This window comes from Rutidosis leptorrhynchoides, chromosome 7 (genome assembly GCF_046630445.1).
Source record: "Rutidosis leptorrhynchoides isolate AG116_Rl617_1_P2 chromosome 7, CSIRO_AGI_Rlap_v1, whole genome shotgun sequence".
Taxonomy (NCBI): Eukaryota; Viridiplantae; Streptophyta; class Magnoliopsida; order Asterales; family Asteraceae; genus Rutidosis; species Rutidosis leptorrhynchoides.
The window spans coordinates 330,269,006-330,294,190 of record NC_092339.1 but is presented as its reverse complement, the minus strand read 5'-3'; positions in this window follow the sequence as shown (position 1 = coordinate 330,294,190).

Here is a 25,185-nt window from a genome sequence, read left to right as displayed (position 1 = left end):
AATTGCCCGAACTCAGGGAAAAATAATGGGCAAGGTCGTGGAAGAGTTTTCAATATTAATGTGGCAGAAGCGCAGGAAGACCCGGAGCTTGTTACGGGTACGTTTATCATTGAAAATAAATCTGCTTATGTTTTATTTGATTCGGGTGCAGATAGAAGCTATATGAGTAGAGATTTTTGTGCTAAATTAAGTTGTCCACGCCTTTGGATAGTAAATTTTTACTCGAATTAGCAAACGGTAAATTAATTTTTGCAGATAATATATGTCGGAATCGAGAAATTAAACTGGTTAGCGAAACGCTTAAGATTGATTTGATACCAGTAGAGTTAGGGAGTTTTGATGTGAAAATCGGCATGGACTGGTTGAAAGAGGTGAAAGCAGAGATCGTTTGTTACAAAAATGCGATTCGCATCATGCGCAAAAAAGGAAAACCCTTAATGGTGTACGGAGAAAAGAGCAAAGCGAAGCTAAATCTTATTATTAATTTGAAGGCGTAAAAGCTAATAAGAAAAGGTTGCTATGGGGTCTAGCACACATCAATGAAGTTAAACCCGAAGAAAAGAACATCAATGATGTTCCCGTCGCAAAAGAATTTCCCGATGTATTTTCGAAAGAATTACCGGGACTACCTCCACACCGATCCGTTGAATTTCAAATAGATCTCGTACCAGGAGATGCACCAATAGCTCGTGCTCCATACAAACTCACGCCCAGTGAAATGAAGGAACTCCAGAGTCAATTACAAGAACTTTTAGAGCGTGGTTTCATACGACCAAGTACATCACCATGGGGAGCTCCTGTTTTGTTTGTTAAAAAGAATGATGGTACATTCATGTTGTGTATCGACTACCGAGAGTTGAACAAACTTACCATCAAGAACTGTTACCCACTACCGAGAATTGACGACTTATTTAAATAACTACAAGGCTCGTCGGTTTATTCGAAGATCGATTTACGTTTCGGGTATCATCAAATGTGGGTGAAGAAGGATGATATTCCAAAGACTGCTTTCAGGACGCGTTACGGTCATTACGAGTTTATGGTTATGCCATTTGGGTTGAATAACGCACTAGCTGTGTGCATGGACCTCATGAACTGAGTGTGTGGACCATACCTTGACAAGTTAGTCATTGTTTTCATCGATGACATACTTATTTACTCAAAGAATGATCAAGAGTACGAAGAACATTTGAGAAAAGTGCTAGAGTTACTGAGGAAAGAAAAACTGTACGCTAAGTTTTCAAAGTGTGCATTTTGGTTGGAAGAAGTTTAATTCCTCGGTCACATAGTAAACAAAGAGGGTATTCAGGTGGATCCGGCAAAGATTGAAACCGTTGAAAAGTGGGAAACCCCGAAAACTCCGAAGCATATACGCCAATTTTTAGGACTGGCTGGTTACTACAGAAGGTTCACCCAAGATTTTTCCAAAATAGCAAAACCCTTGACTGCATTAACGCATAAAGAGAAGAAATTTGAATGGAAAGATGAACAGGAGAAAGCGTTTCAATTGTTGAAGAAAAAGTTAACTACGACACCTATATTGTCATTGCCTGAAGGGAATGATGATTTTGAGATATATTGTGACACCTCAAAGCAAGGTCTCGGTGGCGTATTAATGCTACGAACGAAGGTAATTGCTTATGCGTCCAGACAATTGAAGATTCATGAGCAAAATTATACTACTCACGATTTGGAATTGGGCACTTTTGTTTTTGCATTAAAGACTTGGAGGCACTACTTATATGGGGTCAAAAGTATTATATATACCGACCACAAAAGTCTCCAACATATATTTAATCAAAAACAACTGAACATGAGGCAGCGTAGGTGGATTGAATTGTTAAATGATTACGATTTTGAGATTCGTTACCACCCGGAAAAGGCGAATGTGGTAGCCGACGCTTTGAGGAGAAAAGATAGAGAACCTATGCGGGTAAAAGCTATGAATATAATTATTCGTACTAACCTTACTACTCAAATAAAGGAGGCGCAACATGGAGTTTTAAAAGAGGGAAATTTGAAGAATTAAATACCCAAAGGATCGGAAAAACATCTTAATATTCGGGAAGACGGGACCCGGTATAGGGCTGAAAGAATTTGGGTACCAAAATTTGGAGATGTGAGAGAAATGATACTTAAGGAAGCACATAAAACCAGATATTCGATACATCCTAGAGCGGAGAAGATGTACAAAGATCTCAAGAAACACTTTTGGTGGCCGGATATGAAAGCCAATATTGCTAAATACGTAGGAGAATGTTTGATGTGTTCTAAGGTCAAAGCTGAACATCAGAAACCATCAGGTCTACTTCAACAACCTGAAATCCCGGAATGGAAATGGGAAAACATTACCATGGATTTCATTACTAAATTGCCAAGGACTGTAAGTGATTATGATACAATCTGGGTAATAGTTGATCGTCTTACCAAGTCAGCACACTTTCTACCAATGCGAGAAGATGATAAAATGGAAAAGTTAGCACGACTATATTTGAAGGAAGTCGTCTCCAGACACGGAATACCAGTCTCTATTATCTCTGATAGGGATGGCAGATTTGTTTCAAGGTTTTGGCAGACGTTACAAGAAGCATTGGGGACTCGTCTAGACATGAGTACTGCCTATCATCCACAAACTGATGGGCAGAGTGAAAGGACAATACAGACACTTGAAGACATGCTACGAGCATGTGTTATTGATTTTGGAAACAGTTATCGACACCTACCGTTAACAGAATTTTCCTACAACAACAGTTACCACTCGAGTATTGAGATGGCACCGTTTGAGGCACTTTATGGTAGAAAGTGCAGGTCTCTGATTTGTTAGAGCGAGGTGGGGGATAGAAAAATTACGGGTCCAGAGATAATCCAAGAAACTATCGAGAAAATCATTCAAATTCAACAACGGTTGAAAACCGCACAAAGTCGACAAAAGAGCTACGCAGACATTAAAAGAAAAGATGTAGAATTTGAAATTGGAGAGATGGTCATGCTTAAGGTTTCACCTTGGAAAGGCGTTGTTCGATTTGGTAAACGGGGGAAACTAAATCCAAGGTACATTGGGCCATTCAAGATTATTGATCGTGTCGGACCAGTAGCTTACCAACTTGAGTTACCTCAACAACTCGCCGACGTACATAATACTTTCCACGTCTCGAATTTGAAGAAATGCTTTGCTAAAGAAGATCTCACCATTCCATTAGCTGAGATTACAATTAACGAAAAACTACAATTCATTGAAGAACCCGTCGAAATAATGGATCGTGAGGTTAAAAGACTTAAGCAAAACAAGATATCAATTGTTATGGTTTGATGGAATGCTCGTAGAGGACCAGAGTTCACTTGGGAGCGTGAAGATCAGATGAAGCTGAAATACCCGCACCTATTTCCAGAAGATGCGTCAACACCTTCAACTGCTTAAAATTTCGGGACGAAATTTATTTAACGGGTAGGTACTGTAGTGACCCTAAATTTTCCATGATTATATATTAAATGAAAACTATATTTGCATGATTAAATGTTTCCAACATGTTAAGCAATCAAACTTGTTAAGACTTGATTAATTGAAATGAGTTTATGTAGATAATTGACCACCCCGTTTGCCTGATGATTCACGAACGTCATAACTTGTGATAATTATATAATAGTTTTATTTTTTTATGATGTAAGTTTTTATTTTATATATATATATAAGAAGAAATACAATTAAATCAAAGATGTACAACTAAAACACTATTTACTATAGTAAAACACTATTTGCTACTAGTAAAATACTATTTGCTACAGTAAAATACTATTTGCTACAGTAACACTATTTACTCGTATTCAATCCGTATTCGTACTTGTACAATACACAACTTCTAAATGTATATACTATTGGTATATACACTTCAATGATCAGCTCTTAGCAGCCTTAATGAGTCACCTAAACATGTGGGAACCATCATTTGGCAACAATCATAAAATATCTAACAAAAATACAAACTAATGGAACCTTATATTCAATGGTAGGATCACGTTTTTCTTCACCAACCATAACACTTTCATTTTTCAACTTTCATGCATCAAACTTATCTCTCTCAAGTTCACTCTTGGTGTTATAAGTGTTCTTCATCATCTTCAACAAAATCTAGCTCAATCTAGTTCATAAATCCTAACCTAGATCAACTTTCAAAACAACTACTTAAGTAAACTTCAAGAACACTTTCAAGTTTGCAAGTCTACTTTCAAGCTTTCTAATCTATTCTAAGTAATCATCTAAGAACAAGAAATCTCTGTTATTTATAGGAGGTTATCATTCTAATTCAAGGTAATACTCATATTCCAACTTTGATTCAATTTCTATAACTATAACAATCTTAATTCGAGTAGGAATCTTACTTGAATTTGTTTTCGTGTCATGATTCTACTTCAAGAACTTTTAAGCCATCCAAGATCCTTTGAAGCTAAATCATTTCTTGTCACTTCCAGTAGGTTTACCTACTAAACTTGAGGTAGTAATGATGTTCATAACATCATTCGATTCATATATATATATAACTATCTTATTCGAAGATTTAAACTTGTAATAACTAGAACATAGTTTAGAAACAAAAACAATAATAAGGTTATCAATCTAGAGAAATAAAAAGCGGCTAAAATACTCGAACAATAAAACCAAGATGATATAAAAGCAGCAAGGTTTTGTGGCTAGTTGTGAGATAGTAGCCCCAATATGATTCTCAATGTACCTAAATTCAATATTAAATAAAAACAAGTATCTTATCGGTATTTAAACATGCACAACAATTCACATGTGAAAGTATTACTTATTGTAAGATCTAAAAGTGCAAAATTCACCTTTAAAAATAGTAAATGTCATTTTCGGCATCTAAACTGTTTTGAACGGGGAAAAACCTTAAGGAAGTCTTGCTCGTAGCGCCTTTTTCTAGTAATCTTGTGAAAATGGGCCTAATCTGCAACTGAAAGTTTTTCAGAAAATTCTTCACAAAATTTAGCCCGATTTTGTGGGGAATGTAGTGACTTCAAATGTGTGTTGCAGCCATTTATTATAATCGAACGAAACTACACTCTCATATATTCGCAGTCAATATGAAATTTAGAAACAAAAATAAAAATAAGGTTATGAATCTAAAGAAATAAAAAAGCAATTAAAAATACTCGAACACTAAAACCAAGACGTTATAAAAGCAGCAAGGTTTTGTGGCTAGTTGTGAGATAGTAGCCCAACATGATTCTCGTTGTACCTAAATACAATATTAAATAAAAACAAGTATCCTTGTGATATTTAAACAGGCACAACAATTCACATGTGAAAGTATTACTTATCGTAAGATCTTAAACTGCAAAATTCACCTTTAAAAATAGTAAAATGTCATTTTCAGCATCTAAACTATTTGAACGAGGAAAGCCTTAAGGAAGTCTTGCTCATAGTGCCGTTTTCTAGTAATCTTGTGAAAATTGGCCTAATCTGCAACTGAATGTTTTTCAGAAATTCTCCACAAAATTTTGCCCTATTTTGTGGGGAATGTAATGACTTCAAATACGTGTGGTGCGGCAATTAATTATAATCCAAACGAAACTACACTCTCATATATTCACATTCAATATGAAATTTAGAAACATAAACAAAAATAAGATTCTGAATCTAGAGAAATAAAAAAGTGGCTGAAAATACTCGAACAATAAAACCAAGACGTTATAAAAGCAGCAAGGTTTTGTGGCTAGTTGAGAGATAGTAGCCCCAACATGATTCTTGATGTACCTAAATACAATATTAAATAAAACAAGTATCATAGTGATATTTAAACAGGCACAACAATTCACATGTGAAGATATTAATTATCGTAAGATCTAAAAGTGAAAAATTCCTCTTTAAAAATAGTAAAATGTCATTTTCGGCATCTAAACTGCTTCGAACGGGGGAAAGCCTTAAGGAAGTCTTACTCGTAGCACCGTTTTCTAGTACTCTTGTGAAAAGGGGCCTAATCTGCAACTGAAAATTTTTCGAAAAATTCTCCACAAAATTTTGCCCGATTTTGTGGGGAATGTAGTGACTTCAAATATGTGTTTTGCGGCCATTAATTATAATAAAAATGAAACTACACTCTCATATATTCGCATTCAATATGAAATTTAGAATGAAAAACAAAAATAAGGTTGTGAATCTAGAGAAATAAAAAAGCGGTTAAAAATACTCGAACAATAAATTCAAGACGTTATAAAAGCATCAAGATTTTGTGGCTTGTTGTGAGATAGTAGCCCTAACATGATTCTCGATGTACCTAAATACAATATTAAATAAAAACAAATATCATAGTGGTATTTAAATAGGCACAACAATTCACATATGAAAATATTACTTATCGTAAGATCTAAAAGTGCAAAATTCACCTTTAAAAATTGTAAAATTTCATTTTTGGCATCTAAACTGTTTCGAACGGGGGAAAGCCTTAAGGAAGTCTTGCTTGTAGGGTCGTTTTCTAGTAATCTTGAGAAAATGGGCATAATCTGCAACTGAAAGTTTTTCAAAAAATTCGCTACAAAATTTTGCCCGATTTTGTGGTGAATGTAGTGACTTCAAATATGTGTGTTGGGTCATTAATTATAATCGAAACGAAACTACACTCTCATATATTTGCATTCAATATGAAATTTAGAAACAAAAACAAAAATAAGGTTATGAATCTAGAAAAATAAAAAACGGCAAAAAATACTCGAACAATAAACCAAGACGTTATAAAAGCAGCAAGGTATTGTGGCTAGTTGTGAGATAGTAGCCCCAACATGATTCTCAATGTACCTAAATACAATATTAAATAAAAACAAGTATCATAGTCATATTTAAACAGGCACAACAATTTAAATGTGAAGATATTACTTATCGTAAGATCTAAAATTGCAAAATTCCCCTTTAAAAATAGTAAAATGTCATTTTCGGCATCTAAAATGCTTCGAACGGGGGAAAGCCTTAAGAAAGTCTTGCCCGTAGCGCTGTTTTCTAGTTATCTTGCGAAAATGGGCCAAATCTGCAACTGAAAGTTTTTCAGAAAACTCTCCACCAAATTTTGCCCGATTTTGCTGGGAATGTAGTGACTTCAAATATGTGTTTTTTGGCCATTAATTATATTCAAAACAAAACTACACTTTCATATATTCGTATTTAATATGAAATTTAGAAACAAGAACAAAATTAAGATTACGAATTTAGAGAAATAAAAAAGTGGCTAAAAATACTTGAACAATAAAACCAAGATGTTGTAAAAGCAGCAAGGTTTTGTGGCTAGTTGTGAGATAGTAGCCCCAATAAGATTCTCGATGTACTTAAATACAATATTAAATAAAAACAAGTATCATAGTGGTATTTAAACAGGGACAACAATTCACATGTGAAAGTGTTACTTATCGTAAGATCTAAAAGTGCAAAATTCACCTTTAAAAATAGTAAAATATCATTTTCGGCATCTAAACTGCTTTGAACGGGGGAAAGCCTTAAGAAAGTCTTGCTCGTAGCGCTGTTTTCTAGTAATCTTACGAAATTGGGCCTAATCTGCAACTGAAAGTTTTTCGAAAAATTCTCCAAAAAATTTTGCCCGATTTTGTGGGGAATGTAGTGACTTCAAATATGTGTGATGCGGCCATTAATTATAATCCAAACGAAACTACACTCTCATAAATTCGCATTCAATATAAAATTTAGAAACAAAAACAAAAATAAGGTTATGAATCTAGAGAAATAAAAAAGCGGCTAAAAATACTTGAACAATAAAACCAAGATGTTATAAAAGCAGTAAGGTTTTGTGGCTAGTTGTGAGATAGTAGCCCCAACATGATTCTTGATGTACCTAAATACAATATTAAATAAAAACAAGTATCATAGTGGTATTTAAACTGGCACAACAATTCACATGTGAAAGTATTACTTATCGTAAGATCTAAAAGTGCAAAATTCACCTTTAAAAATAGTAAAATATCATTTCGGCAATTAAACTACTTTGAACGGGGGAAAGACTAAAGGAAGTCATGCTGGTAGCGCCGTTTTCTAGTTATCTTGCTAAAATGGGCCGAATCTGCAACTGAAAGTTTTTCGGAAAACTCTCCACCAAATTTTGCCCGATTTTGTGGGGAATGTAGTGACTTCAAATATGTGTTTTGCGGCCATTAATTATAATCCAAACGAAACTACACTCTCATGTATTCGTATTCAATATGAAATTTAGAAACAAAAACAAAACTAAGGTTATGAATCTTGAGAAATAAAAAAGCGGCTAAAAATACTTGTAACGACCCAACCCGTTATCCAACCGAAAACACTTAAATTTTTTTTAATTAAATACCAGTTTCAGACATATGGAGCGCCGCTCCATATAGGAGCGCGCCGCTCCAAAGTGGCATGTCCACTTATTTTTATGCACGTTCGTAAAACACGTTTCACAACACTTTTAAATTTAACAAATTATCATAACACGTCAATATAAGTAAAACCAAGAATTTCTCACAATAAAACGAGTTTTACGACACCGGGCCCACATCGGCCCATTTTACGAATTACGTACAAAATACAATTTTCGACCACATGAGTTTAACACAAAATAAAGACCGAGCATCATGATTGGGGATACGCTACTAAATCCTAATTGATCCAAAAGCACGTCTTCTAAAGCAACCTACGCAATCCACTAGTTCCCACGCTTACCTGAGCCACCACCTCCACGCGAATCTATAAAAATGTAAACAACGAGAGGGTAAGCTAACGCTTAGTGAGTGAGAATATATTACATACATACATATGCATAAAATGGATACGCCACACAATAACAAATAATAGCACATACCGGAGCATCCAAGCATAAAGGGAATAATATCAACAATGTGCGATCGCTATACAACAAGCTAATAATATCAACAATGTGTACAACGCCAATAAGCTACACCCGAAGGGTTAGCTACATCACAACAATACAACAATATATATATATATATATATATATATATATATATATATATATATATATATATATATAACAAAGCGTAAACCGCCCAAGGTTAACCCCTTAACCCAATGCCGAAAGCCAAATACCAAATACCAAAAATGAAGATTGGCCGAAACTACACGAGTCTTAGTAAATCCGCACCACACGCGACTACTATCTTCATTACCACAACAACATCGAGGTTGGTCGAAACTACGCGAGCCTTAGTGAATCCGCACCACACGTGACCACTACCTCAAATAGATGGTCGAATCTAAATGCGTCATCGTGAATCCGCACCACATGTGATTCACTTCCCAAATCAAAACCCACGGTCCTGAGATTATAAAAATCCATATCTTCGGGGTTACTCATCCGCAACTCGAAATACCAACCCCACGTCATATCAGGGTTTCCCAAATCACAAGCCAATGTGATAACGTACACACAAAGTGTGCACCTCGCCAAAGGTGGTCAACCAAAATGCACAATCGTGCCAGTTGGACCTATTATGCAAGTCCATCAAATCTACCTATATGTGAAGTGAGCTCTATAGCTGAGGTTCACTTCACCCAACCCGCACCTGTCCTACACATTCATATGCACATAATATATTGACACTCACCTTGTCGTCTTGATGGAAGCAATACCAAATCCGCAATAGCCAATGGAAAGTACCTATTTTTCATAACCCATCCTAAACCATAAGGAAAAATATAATAACATATGATTTCATCGCGAGGTAGTGACCTCTATATGCGACATTTTTTAAAGAAAACTGCATTCGTTTTTACAATACAAACCACAACTTTTATTTAGAATACAAGGTTTAAACAACATAATAATGATTATCATTTAGCGATAATCTTAGCCTTACAAACTTTACATGTGATGATAACAATACGATTTCCAACATATTTTACATTACAAATCCTCCGATATGCAGTTTTATTTTTGACACAAATATGCATACTCCAGATCTTGCTTAAATTCAACATGATGCAGCGGAAGCTTTTAGTTATCACCTGAGAATAAACATGCTTAAAACGTCAACATAAAGTTGGTGAGATATAGGTTTAATGCCGGCAGCGTTATAATATAGACCACAAGATTTCATATATAAACGTTTTAATAAAAATATTCTAAGTTGTTGAGCACTTGATAACCATACTTAACATTTAATCAACGTCGCATATTCCCTTTATTATGAAATCTTACTACACCGTACCAAGTGTAGTCACCGAAATGAAGTACTGTGCAACCGTTGAATACTGGTCGTCTAGTCCGGTTGGGGTTGTCAGGCCCGATAGATCTATCAACAGGATTCGCATTTACAATACCACATGTAAATAGTAGTTACCAAGTTACATGGAGATATGTCAGTGGTACAACTCAACGTAGAATATATATTTTTAATCACTTGTGTCCATAACGTAAATCATAAAATGCATGTATTCTCATCCCGAAATATTTAGAGTTTAAAAGTGGGACTATATACTCACTTTTGCTTTGAAGATATTTAACACGACTTGGTCTCCGATAGATATCACAAACCTAACCATATATATGATATATCAATATATTTTCTTTTCAAGTAATCGTTACATATATATATACATATATATATATATATATATATATATATATATATATATATATATATATATATATATATATATATATATATATATATATATATATATATATATATATATATATGTATGTGTGTATATATATATATATATATATATATATGTATATATATGTATATATATATCTATATATATATATGTATATATATATATATATATATATACTTATAATACTTTTAATATTTTCTTAGTCCGTAGTTAGCAGTCTGTTGTTAATGGTCCACAATTAGTTGCTCAATAAAATAAATAAAGACCCCATCGTATTCGTATTGATCAGAATTAATCTCGACCCATGGTACCATGTTGTCAAATGACGTGTTGCATACATAAAGTACCGTGTTGTCAAATGACGTGTTGCGTACAATCATGAGGTCTTATGATTAATCTTCTCGTGTTGTTTACGGGTGGTCCTGAAATATATAAAATCAAATCATAAGTAAATATATATAAAATATCATATTAATTAGCAAAGATATGATTAGTTTGGTTTTTGTCAAAATATTTTTGTAGCTAAAATAGCTTCGGATACCCGATTTTGTTTTAAGGTGTTCTTTGTAAAAACAAGTTGTATCTTGTTAAGTTAGCATATCATTATGATATATTACAGGTCTTGAAGTATTTTAAAAGTCAAGTTAGAAGGATCTATTTAGTTTGCGAACAAGTTTGAAATCATTCAAACTATTTTCTTGTTGTTATAATTTATAACTCAAAATAAGATAGCTATATAAATATGAATCGAATAAGATTATGAATAAGGTTACTACCTCAGGTTACTTGGATAAAACTAATGGAAAAGATAAGAAAAATCTTGGAATCAAAAGAGTGGTGGAGTGGGATTGAAAGATTGGAAGTAATCTCCTTGAAATCGGATGACTATATTGATACGTTCTTGAGTAGGTAAATGAAGAGAGATTAGGGAGTGAATTAACTTGAAAGAAAATTGGAAATGAAATTGTATGTGTGTGTGCGTGTGCAAAATGATGTGATTATGGGATGGATATATAGGAGATTTAGTTTGTTTTCTTGCCTATAAGTCATACATGAGGTTAAATGGTTGGTTCCCACATGTAACATCATGTCTAGTGGCTGATCATTGGAGTTTATTGTTGGTATATACTAATAGTAAATATGTATAGAAGCTGGGTATGATACGATTACATACACCCTAGATATACTTGTAGAAATTTTGAGGAAACGGAACGAGAATTCAAATATGGACGGGTTTATAACTGTAAAAGAGGCTCAAAACCGGGCTTTTATTTTGGGTCAAACCGGGCCAAAATAAAATTTCCAAGCTGACCTGGCAGCTCGACCCCAGCCAGGGGCTCTGCCCCTTGGACCCCGCCAGGGGTTGCCACCCCTTGGACCCCGCTATCGGGGGCGCTGCCCCCGAACCCCCGTCATGATTAAGATAAGTTCAAACAAGTGTGCACTCCACATTTTCCCAAACTTGTTCGCTATTTATCAAGATTATTTTGGTTAACAAATTAATCCCATTACACTTAAATCATATTGGTGACATAAATCACCAACACATTATAGGTTATAAGTATATATGTCAAAGAATGTTACATATAGTTATCGTTTTGAAAACTTAAGTTAGTGATCTCAAAGTATACCTATAACTCAATGTTGTTAGTACACAATGAGACGTTAAACCATCCTTAAATCATGTTAAATATGTATAGATATGTATATATACATAATCGTATAATTATCATATGTTATATAGTTCGTGATATCATCGGTCAAATTGGACGGTCAAACGTTGTGTAAAACTCTTTTAAAAAACATAAGTCTCAACAATTTGGATTGCTTATCATGTTGGTAAGGTTTAATTTATGTAAATATTAATCTCAAAAGTATAAAACGATCGGAAAAAATCCGGGTCGTTACACTCTTCCATTTAACACATAACAAACAACATAATTAGGGTGGATTTACAAACCAACCCAAATTGACACCTAGTGCAATTTCGACCCAAAAGCACTTCCAAGCACAAACCACGCCCAAACTAACCAATAATTACTACACAAGTGATAATCGTCCTAATACACCAATTAAACCCTATCATAAGGGTTAAATACCCATCTTGCCCTATTTGACACTTAAACCCTAATTTTGACCCATTTCAAAATTAGTCAACCCAAATACACCCAAATGGGTTCCAACACTTCCATAATCACTAACACTAGTGATTATACCCAATTTACAAGTCCTAATCATGGCCCAGTCGGTTTCTAACCCAAAACCCACCAACAACAACAATAAACCCGATTACTAGCAACAATAAACTCACTTCAAGAGTTTAAATGGGTTTCTCAACAAACCAAGTTCAAACCATAACTTGAATATCAAATCAAACAATGAAATTTACCACAACAACGAAAACGTAGCTAGGAATGAGGTGAACAACTTTAACACTTGAGCTTTTGATCGATTCAAGCTTCTTCTTCTCCAAAATCCCAAATTTCTCTCTAGAAATCTCTCTCTCTCTAAGAATGGATGAGAGTGTTGAATGGATGTGAAAATGATCCAAAGTTGGATCCAAACCAGCTGATATGCCCTCAGATTCGTCCTCAAGTGAAATGACCAAAAAGCCCCTCATTTAACAAATTAGAAAAAGACAAGAAATCTGTCCCAGGTGATGTACGCGGCGCACACTACTGACCTTGCGCGGCGAGCACAGAGGTCAGAACAGCCTGTCAGTTTATAATTTGTTCCACGCTTCACACACTTTATGTACACCATAAATACTCTATGTACAATAAATATTTTGGTCTTACAACTCTCCCCTACTTAAATTCGATCACGTCCTCGTGATCCTCGTCACTTAACCGACCGGACCCACCCTCTATGGTCCTCAACATACGTTCCAAACCAACTTCTACCACATTTATCATTAACTCGAAGATTATTTCATTTACCCATTACACACATGCACTCATTTTGAAACATGAAATGCACACAATATCCGAAATCTACAACAATCGCTTAGCACACGTGGAATCATCATGTTTTTTTCCAACTTCTCTAGGCAATTCTTCTCAATGAATCGCCTTTAACACTAAATCATCGTCCGCGATTCATCAAATCCACAAATTAGAGCACTAAAACTTGCTCAATCCCTCACATCGGGAAAAACTCAACCAATCTCGTACCGAGATATCAACCCTTTAGCATACCCCTAACAAGTACAATGCTAATAGCAACCACGTCCCAACATAAGGTCAACAACCAAGACGATGAAGACCGAATAAAAACGAATCCTTACGGATAACACTTACCACTTAACATCCCTTGTAGTGCGCAACACGACCAATACGCAACTATCATAAAATCATAAGCAAACGACTAAATCCACTAGCGTCCCAAACGACTATGGCAACGCTAAACCCAAGGTGTACAAAAACGACCATTGTCACACCCTCAACAATCATGTGAGCGAAACATGACTATCGCATCACTAATCACACAATGTGGTCCTCACGATCGAACCACCGGTGTATAAACCAACCAATAATTCTTAAATCCAACATCATGAAGGCTGGCCGAAACTACACACGCCTTAGTGAATCCGCACCACACGCGACTCACTACCTTCACCGCAACAACAATCGGGATTGGCTGAACTACACGCGCCCTAGTGAATCCGAACTACACGAGAGTCACTATCCCAATAGAATGATCGCATCTACACGTGTCATTATGAATCCGAACTACACGAGACTCACTTCCCAAAATCACAACACATGAATGGTACTCTCATTTCCATCCGGTACTCGCATTTCCCGATAATTTTATACCATGCCGATATAACACTACTCCCAACACATAACCAAAATCCAAAGGGAACGATTCTCGCGAATTAACCGTTAGCCACACAAACGCCACTAGTATGCATCACTAGTCCCTTGGGTGATATCGAACGCCCGAACTTTAAACCCACCCGTCACACACACTCTTTTGGCCTCAATGACGAGTAGTGTAACATCGCACCCTGCTATACCATAGTGAATCGTAACGGAATACACTAACCATCAACACACGCTCTTTTGGCCTCGATCACAACGAGTAGTGTAACATCGCCCCCTACTACACTATAGTGAATCCTAATGGAATACACTAACCATCCACCCCAAACAACAAGTATATATTCATACTTAGAAACATTCCACTCACTTGGAATCTTTGCACACGCATCATACTTACGCGTACACAACGCCAACACAACGAGCAAGAACCACCTATATCGCACATAGGCACAAAAAAATAATTCTCTAGAAGAGAATCCGACATGCACATCCCTTAACCGGGGATCCCACCTTTCTCTTCAAACACGTCCACTTATCTCCCAAAGAGATTCACCACATTACCACCTTGGTGGTAATTTAAATCCAAAACCATGAGTATAACTTATTCCAAACAGTACTTTTACCACAATCGACCAATGTAGGTCTCAATGCTAGCTCCGAATCTATACGAGCTTCGTCCAATATCAACACACTAGAACATCTTCGTGCGAGAGTTCAAACTCCAACACTTAGAACTCCATTCCATAACCACATCATTGAGATAACAGTATCCCTTGATATACACATCACAATACCTTGCTCCAACCTTGAGCATACGAAGGATTTCAGATCGTCCTTCACCACTTCATTCAAATCGTTCATTTACACGAACACAAGACATCACTCTTGCAATCATCTGATTGCTCTGGCTTGTTAAATTCCGCTTAGTCACTCATGTACCTAAGGGTTTCTATAGGGTACCCTAAGTACAATGTAACCACAACCATCGAAGTTGCACATCATGCTAGCAGGTATAAAAAGGCACCTGACATCGCGTCACGTAGACTCCATTACCAACATACATCGAGATCAAACACTCAGTCTCTAAGGTTCCATCCACCCAATGAACCTCATGGTTCGCCATCCATAACATAAAGCGAACACGCGCTTAACAACCGAACACCAAAGCCCATTCTCATGGCTTGGTAGAAACATTTTTCAAACACTAAGGAATGCTTGGTTGCACCAAGTCTTACGCCATTTGTGCATCAATCCAAATGCCACCGTAGGGTAATTCCATTAGGAATGCCACCCATAACAATAATACGCACAACACAATGCATTTAACAACCCGAACTCATCGGCACATAATAAATAATCAAAGTACATATTTATTAAAACGAAAAGTACCTTAACGTCTTCTCACCATACCCATCCCTGCTAACGCAGGACACTCCGACTTGCGATGTCCTTCTCCTTGGCAATTGAAGCACACCTTGCCATCACTATTTGGCACCGAACATTCCCAAAACTTGTGACCTCTCACACCATAATTGTAACACCTAGACGTACTAGAATCCAATATACCCGTCTGTATACCACCCGTGCTCACACTTGCACTCTTAGTCCTCTTACTTGGAGCACCATACGAAACAACCCTTCTCTTACTTGATGGTTCACCAACTATCGATTGCGAATGCGATTCGAAACCCCTAGCTGTGATGACCCAAAAATTTCTAACCAAATTTAAACTTAATCTTATTATGATTTCGACACGATAAGCAAAGTCTGTAATGATGAGTCTCAAAAATTTTGAACTGTGTTTATATATACATTTGACCTTTGACTATTCCCGATAATTCACGAATAATTGTGTGTAAATAAATATGTAAAAATAAATATATAAGTGTACATATTAAGTTGAAATAATATAATACAACTTAATAAGTTCAATTGTAAATATAAAGTAATACGCGAAATAATTGAGCTGTTACTAAAATGAATTATATACATAAGTAGTATTATATATATTGTGTTATATATAAAAGTTATAAAGATTAAAAAAAATCAATATGTGTTGTTTTATAATATATATTATATAATTAGTATAGGATATAATTAGTAACTGTAATCTTATTAATGTAAATGTAATTACAAGTTGAAAATATATTAGTTATAATAATATTATTACTATTAATACTAATATCAATATCAGTATTATAAATATCATTATTCTAAATATGAAAATAGAAGGCATGTAACTTGTTATATCTTTTATATCACTTGTATTATTAAATATTATTATCATTATTATTAAAGAATTAACAGTATTATTATAAATTAACATTATTAGTAGGAACTAATACCTTTTATTATTATCAGCATTTTTATTACTATTATTATCTTTAATTATTATTAAACTTATTAAAGTTATCATTGTTATTATTAATATCATCATATTATTATTATTATTATTATTATTATTATTTTTAATGTATTATTAGTATTATCTTATAATCAATATCATGATTATTATTGATAATATAATTATTATTATTATTATTATTAAAATTTATTATTAATTAAAATTATCATTAACATGATTATTTTTATCATTATTATTAATGTTACTAGTATTAGTTTATTAATATTATTTTTATAAATTTTATTAAGGATATTAAAAATTTTATTATTATTATTTATATAATTATATTTAATAATTATTAATATTAATTATATATGTAAAGTCAAGAAAAGTTGTACGATTCTGTTTCATGTAGTTTTCAATCTGTAGCATAATTTTGTGCTGTACTTAATTTTGTTACACATCCCTATCGAACGTACGAATTGGTTGAAATCAATCGAATCTTTTGTTGTATTATGATTTCAAATTTCATTATTTTATTATGATAATTATTGAATTGAGAATGAGTTTCGGGTGAAATTATCTATATGATATATAGATATATTATTATATCTATATATAACATCACTGGAACACCCAAACTTAATCATCTATCTCTTTCTCTTACTTGTATATATCCATCATATGCATAGACATATACTTAATACACACACATAGATATATTTAATACATAGCCACTTTCTTCTCCGGCTCACCACCGTGCACCACCTTACCATCATCAACCCATATCTCACCATTTCTATCTCGTCTCCTTCTTCTTTTCATGACAAGAACCAACTTGTGAACAACGCAAACAAAGCCCATCTACATATTTTTGTTTTAACCATCGCCACCCATCTACTTGTTTTAGCTCGAGACCATCATCTTTGAAACACCAACCCAGGTACAACATCGACAACCATCTAACCAACACCTTTAATCATCATCTTAATGCAATGATTATTCGGTTTAATTGTTTGTTGTTTCAATCATCAAACACCAACCAATCGAGCTACTACTTTACCCATTTTAATTTTTATTCGAGTTCAAAACACTCGAGAACATCCTCGCTAATATTACATCATGTTTTTCCATAGAACCCAAACTTAAAACGCCATCCTCCTTCCATCACCACTACCTTGAACCCACAAAGAAGCCGACTACCAACCACCATCTAAACTGCCACCTCCCTTTATTCTTCAATCAAACCACCACCATTTAACTTGTGTTTCATGCTTCTGCTAGGCGAGTACTTTTCCGTTACTAACGGGACACCAACTTAAAACCAACAAATAGGTATATATCTTATAAGTTTATGCGTTTATCATTGTTTAAGCAAAGAGGATAGTTGAGAAAAGAAAAAGGTTTTAATAATACTTTTTTGGTGAACCAAGATTATAGGGATAAAGCATCGACCCAATAATTTAAACAATTCCATATAGTAAACTGCCACTTTCCAACTTGTTTCGATAATGATAGAAATACGATAATGAAGAGTTCAAGAAATTGAATGATGAGCTGTAAAAGGAGAAAGTGATGTGTTTGTTGTTTCTAATTTCAAACGAACCCCACTCTTTATCAAACTAACTAACTAGCGAACTGGACATTTGAATCGGGCCTGAGTAATTGTTTAGGCTATTTGTTGTTGGGCCGTAAAAATGCTGTTGGATTTATTTTAAAATACAAGTGGGCTATTTTCCTTTTAAACTAGTAATGAACTTGGTTTTTCTGTTGGCTCGCAAGGTTGTGATTAGGTTATGATGTATAATGATCGAGCTTCCTCCAGTACTATCACCATTATGAATCTGGTACGCTACAATTGCAGCTGTTATACTTTCTGTTTCCAGTCGACAAATCACATCTGTAAACCACCCTCGCTACTATAACTGCTGCTCCTGTTTTCATCTATCTGTTCCTATTATTTTCGAACAAACACACCCACTTATTAAGTTACTAGTTGTCATTACTTCTGTTTAGCGAAAATTAATGGTTATAATAATAATAACGCGATTATGATGATGGCGAATGAGAAGATGATGATGAGTTGAGGCGAGAAAGATGATGACTTGATGATGATGTATTAGATAATACCGTTCGAGAATTTAACAAAACAAACATATCTATTTTTGTATCGGGTTTCCTTGGGCCATTAATTGATATATGGACTTGTGAAACTACTTAGGCCAAAATCTAACTTGTTGGGCCGTGAGCCACTGTTGGACCGAAATTGGTTATTGGGCCGTAATATTTGGGTTTGTGAACTTGATTATTTGTTGGGCCGAAATGAGAAAAGGCGGGTTAAGTAAATTTCGAGTATCCTATATTTAAGAAAGAAATAGATGGATCAATGGTCTAGAGTGTTGGTGTTTGAGCAAAGGATCTCAGGTTCGAGCCCAGGCTGCGACATTTTTTTTAAGAAGCTATTCTTTAAGGTAGTATACTTATTATTCATATTATTAGTATTATTACTATTAGTATTAATATTAGTATTAGTATTATAATTATGTTATAATTCAGTAGGCTTATAACTACCTTTAGTGGTTTGATTCTTGATGTTATAATTCAGTAGGCTTATAACTACCTTTAGTGGTTTGATTCTTGATTAAGAATGCTAATAATGAAGTGTAAGAACAAAGATGATAATGGAGAGAAAGAAAGAAACACTTTGTAAGTGTGAGAAAATGGTGCAAGTTTAATGCTTGCATTCATGGCTATTTATAGCAAAAATATCACAAGTTTAGGTAATACAATAATATTACTTTTGTGTATCAATAATTGACTATCCATTTATATATATATTTATATATTATAACACTCCCCCTTGGATAGCAATTTTATTTGTTGAAGATCAACTGTAAGTTACTGCCTCGTTAAAAACCATGCTAAAGAAAACCCAGTGGGAAAAAAACTTTAGCTAAGGGAAAAAGAGTGCAGCATGGAGTTGACTCCCCCTCAAGTAGACATCGCTTCAGTTGTTACATCTTTTGAACATGTCTCATGCCAATGTTATGAACGTGTGTTCTGAAAATAGCAGTTGGAAGTGCTTTCATGAAAAGCTCAGCAGAGTTTTTGCTGGATTGAACATATCTCATTTCAATCTCGTTGTCCTTAATGAGATTTTGAGTGTATGAGAATAATCTAGGAGGTATGTGTTTGGTTCGGTCACTTTTGATATACCCTTCTTTCATCTGTGCTATGCAAGCTGCATTATCTTCATAGATAATTATTGGACTTTTATCGCGTTCTAGTCCACAAGAATCAGTAATGATTTGTGTCATTGATCTCAACCAAAAACATTCCCGAGTAGCTTCATGTAATGCAATCACTTCGGCATGATTTGATGATGTAGCAACAAGTGTTTGTTTTTGAGAACGCCATGATATTGCAGTACCTCCATTTAGGAATACATATCCAGTTTGAGATTTAGCTTTATGTGAATCAGATAAATAACCTGCATCAGCATAACCAACCAAATCTTGTTTTGATTCATTAGAATAAAATAATCCTAAATCAGTAGTTCCTCGAAGGTATCGAAATATGTGTTTGATCCCATTCCAGTGTCTTTTGGTAGGAGCAGAGCTAAACCTTGCCAACAAAATAACTGCAAAAGAAATGTCAGGTCTTGTACAATTTGTAAGATACATAAGAGCTCCAATTTCACTAAGATATGGTACTTCTGGTCCAAGAATATCTTCATGATCTTCACATGGACGAAATGGATCAGTTTCAACATTGAGTGATCTAACAACCATAGGAGTACTTAATGGTTTTGCCTTGTCCATATTGAAAAGTTTCAGAATCTTTTCAGTATATGTTGTTTGATGTACAAGTAAACCATTAGGCATATGCTCAATTTGTAAACCAAGGCAATACTTGGTTTTTCTGAGATCTTTCATTTCAAATTCTTTCTTTAGAAGTTGAATGACTTCATGGATCTCTTTATTTGTACCTATGATGTTTAGATCATCAACATAAACAGCTATGATCACATATCTAGATGTTGTTTTCTTAATGAAAACACAAGGACAAGTAAGGTTATTTGTATACCCTTTGCTTATCAAGTAATCACTTAATCGGTTATACCACATACGTCCCGATTGTTTTAACCCATATAAAGATCTTTGTAATTTAATCGAATACATTTCTTTGGGTTTTGCATTTGATGCTTCTGGTACCTTAAATCCTTCAGGTATCTTCATATATATATATCACTATCAAGTGATCCATATAGATAAGCAGTCACAACATCCATGAGATGCATTTCTAAATTTTTAGAAACTGCTAGGCTGATTAAGTACCTAAACGTAATTGCATCCATAACAGGGGAATAAGTTTCTTCATAATCAATTCCCGGTCTTTGAGAAAAACCTTGAGCTACAAGTCTAGCTTTATACCTTGTAACTTCATTTTTCTCATTTCTTTTTCGGACAAAAATCCATCTGTATCCTACAGGTTTCACATCTTTAGGAGTGAGAATGATGGATCCGAAAACTTTTCTTTTATTGAGTGATTCTAATTCAGGTCGTATTGCTTCTTTCCGTTGAGCTCAATCATGTCTATTTTGACATTCAACCATAGATGTTGGTTCTGGATCATCATCATTATTCATGATGTCATATGCAACATTAAATGAAAATTTCTCATCAAGATTTTTCATTTCATTTCGGTTCCATAATATTTTTGAATGTGCATAATTGATTGCAATTTCTGTATTGACATCATCAACCTCCTCTGCAGTAGGAGTACTGATTTGTGGTTCTTCTTGAACACTTTCTTTTACCTTATTATCAGCTGATTTTCTTTTTCGAGGATTTTTATCTTTGGAACCAACTGGTCTCCCATGTTTCAGACGTGGCATAGATTCTTGAATGACTACATTATCAGTTTTTTGATTTGAAATCTCAACTCGAGCTGGAGTATTAACTGCTGGTATATATGATTTAGTCACCCTTTTTGTATCTGTGAATGCATCAGGCAATTGATTTGCAACTTCTTGTATATGCATTATCTTTTGAACTTCTATCTCGCATTCTTTTGTGCGAGGATCAAGATACTTTAATTGAGGTTCACACCATGAAACATCATTTTCTTTATTTTTTATTTCTCCCCCTAATCTAGGAAATAATGTTTCATTAAAATGACAATCAGCAAAACGTACTGTAAAAACATCACCTGTCATAGGTTCAATATACCTTATGATTGAAGATGTTTCATATCCAACATATATTCCCAACTGTAGTGACCCGAACTTTTCCATGTTTATATATATTAATTGAGATTGATATTTACATGATTAAATGTTTCCAACATGTTAAGCAATCAAACTTGTTAAGACTTGATTAATTGAAATATGTTTCATATAGACAATTGACCACCCAAGTTGACCGGCGATTCACGAACGTTAAAACTTGTAAAAGCGACATGACGATATATATATGGATATACATATGGCTAACATGAGATTATGATAAGTAAGTATCTCCATAAGTATATTAACAATGAGTTATATACATATAAACAAGACTACTAACTTAAGGATTTCGAAACGAGACATATATGTAACGATTATCGTTGTAACGACATTTAAATATATATATATCATATTAAGATATATTAATATATCATAATATCATGATAATATAATAATTTAACATCTCATTAGATATAATAAACAATGGGTTAACAACATTAATTGAGATCGTTAACTTAAAGGTTTCAAAACAACACTTACATGTAACGACTAACTATGACTTAACGACTCAGTTAAAATGTATATACATGTAGTGTATTTAGATGTATTAAAATACTTTTGGAAGACTTCAAGACATATATCAAAACACTCATACTTAACGAAAATGGTTACAGTTACTTACTATGGATATATACTCATCAAGAATTCTAGTCGTATTCTTACCCGTATTATACACAGCTTCAAAACGTACTTACTATGGATATATACCAATAGGAACTAGCATAGGATTCCACTCTTGATTATGTCATGTATGACTAATCAATTTTAACTTCTACCATGAGCTAGTCAACTAACTAGAACTCCTTTTAACCCCACTCACCACTCACCAATTACCACTCATCATTCACTCCATTTCACTTCCAATTCTCTTTCTAATTCTCTCTCAACACACACACACACACACTATTATGAACGTATTTTTCCAGTAGTTAATCATCATCTTCATCAAAAATCACTTCAAGAATCAAGCTATAATCATCATAGGAAGAACACTTCAAGAACACTTCAAAAATCCCTTCAAGTTTACTAATTTACTTCCAAGCTTTCTAATCCATTCCAAGTAATCATCTAAGATCAAGAAACCTTTGTTATATACAGTAGGTTACCTTTCTTATTCAAGGTAATATTCATATTCAAACTTTGATTCAATTTCTATAACTATAAACTATCTTAATTCGAGTAAAAATCTTACTTGAACTTGTTTTTGTGTCATGATCCTACTTCAAGAACTTTCAAGCCATCCAAGATCCTTTGAAGCTAGATCATTTCTTGTCACTTCCTGTAGGTTTACCTACTAAACTTGAGGTAGTAATGATGTTCATAACATCATTCGATTCATGTATATAAAACTATCTTATTCGAAGGTTTAAACTCGTAATTACTAGAACATAGTTTAGTTAATTCTAAACTTGTTCGCAAACAAAAGTTAATCCTTCTAACTTGACTTTTAAAATTAACTAAACACATATTCTATATCTATATGATATGCTAACTTAATGATTTAAAACCTGGAAACACAAAAAACACCGTAAAACCGAATTTACGCCGTCGTAGTAACACCGCGGGCTGTTTTGGGTTAGTTAATTAAAAGCTATGATAAACTTTGATTTAAAAGTTGTTATTCTGAGAAAATTATTTTTATTATGAACATGAAACTATATCCAAAAATTATGGTTAAACTCAAAGTGGAAGTATGTTTTCTAAAATGGTCATCTAGACGTCGTTCTTTCGACTAAAATGACTACCTTTACAAAATTGACTTGTAACTTATTTTTCTGACTATAAACCTATACTTTTTCTGTTTAGATTCATAAAATAGAGTTCAATATGAAACCATAGCAATTTGATTCACTCAAAACAGATTTAAAATGAAGAAGTTATGGGTAAAACAAGATTGGATAATTTTTCTCATTTTAGCTACGTGAAAATTGGTAACAAATCTATTCCAACCATAACTTAATCAACTTGTATTGTATATTATGTAATCTTGAGATACCATAGACACGTATACAATGTTTCGACCTATCATGTCGACACATCTATATATATTTCGAAACAACCATAGACACTCTATATGTGAATGTTGGAGTTATCTATACAGGGTTGAGGTTGATTCCAAAATATATATAGTTTGAGTTGTGATCAATACTGAGATACGTATACACTGGGTCGTGGATTGATTCAAGATAATATTTATCGATTTATTTCTTTACATCTAACTGTGGACAACTAGTTGTAGGTTACTAACGAGGACAGCTGACTTAATAAACTTAAAACATCAAAATATATTAAAAGTGTTGTAAATATATTTTGAACATACTTTAATATATATGTATATATTGTTATAGGTTCGTGAATCAACAGTGGCCAAGTCTTACTTCTCGACGAAGTAAAAATCTGTGAAAGTGAGTTATAGTCCCACTTTTAAAATCTAATATTTTTGGGATGAGAATACATGCAGGTTTTATAAATGATTTACAAAATAGACACAAGTACGTGAAACTACATTCTATGATTGAATTATCAAAATCGAATATGCCCCTTTTTATTAAGTCTGGTAATCTAAGAATTAGGGAACAGACACCCTAATTGACGCGAATCCTAAAGATAGATCTATTGGGCCTAACAAACCCCATCCAAAGTACCAGATGCTTTAGTACTTCGAAATTTATATCATATCCGAAGGGTGTCCCGGAATGATGGGGATATTCTTATATATGCATCTTGTTAATGTCGGTTACCAGGTGTTCACCATATGAATGATTTTTATCTCTATGTATGGGATGTGTATTGAAATATGAAATCTTGTGGTCTATTGTTACGATTTGATATATATAGGTTAAACCTATAACTCACCAACATTTTTGTTGACGTTCAAAGCATGTTTATTCTCAGGTGAATATTAAGAGCTTCCGCTGTTGCATACTAAAATAAGGACAAGATTTGGAGTCCATGTTTGTATGATATTGTGTAAAAACTGCATTCAAGAAACTGATTTCGATGTAACATATTTGTATTGTATGTAATGGTCGTGTGTAAGCAGGATATTTTAGATTATCATTATTTGATAATCTACGTAAAGCTTTTTAAACCTTCATTTATAAAATAAAGGTTA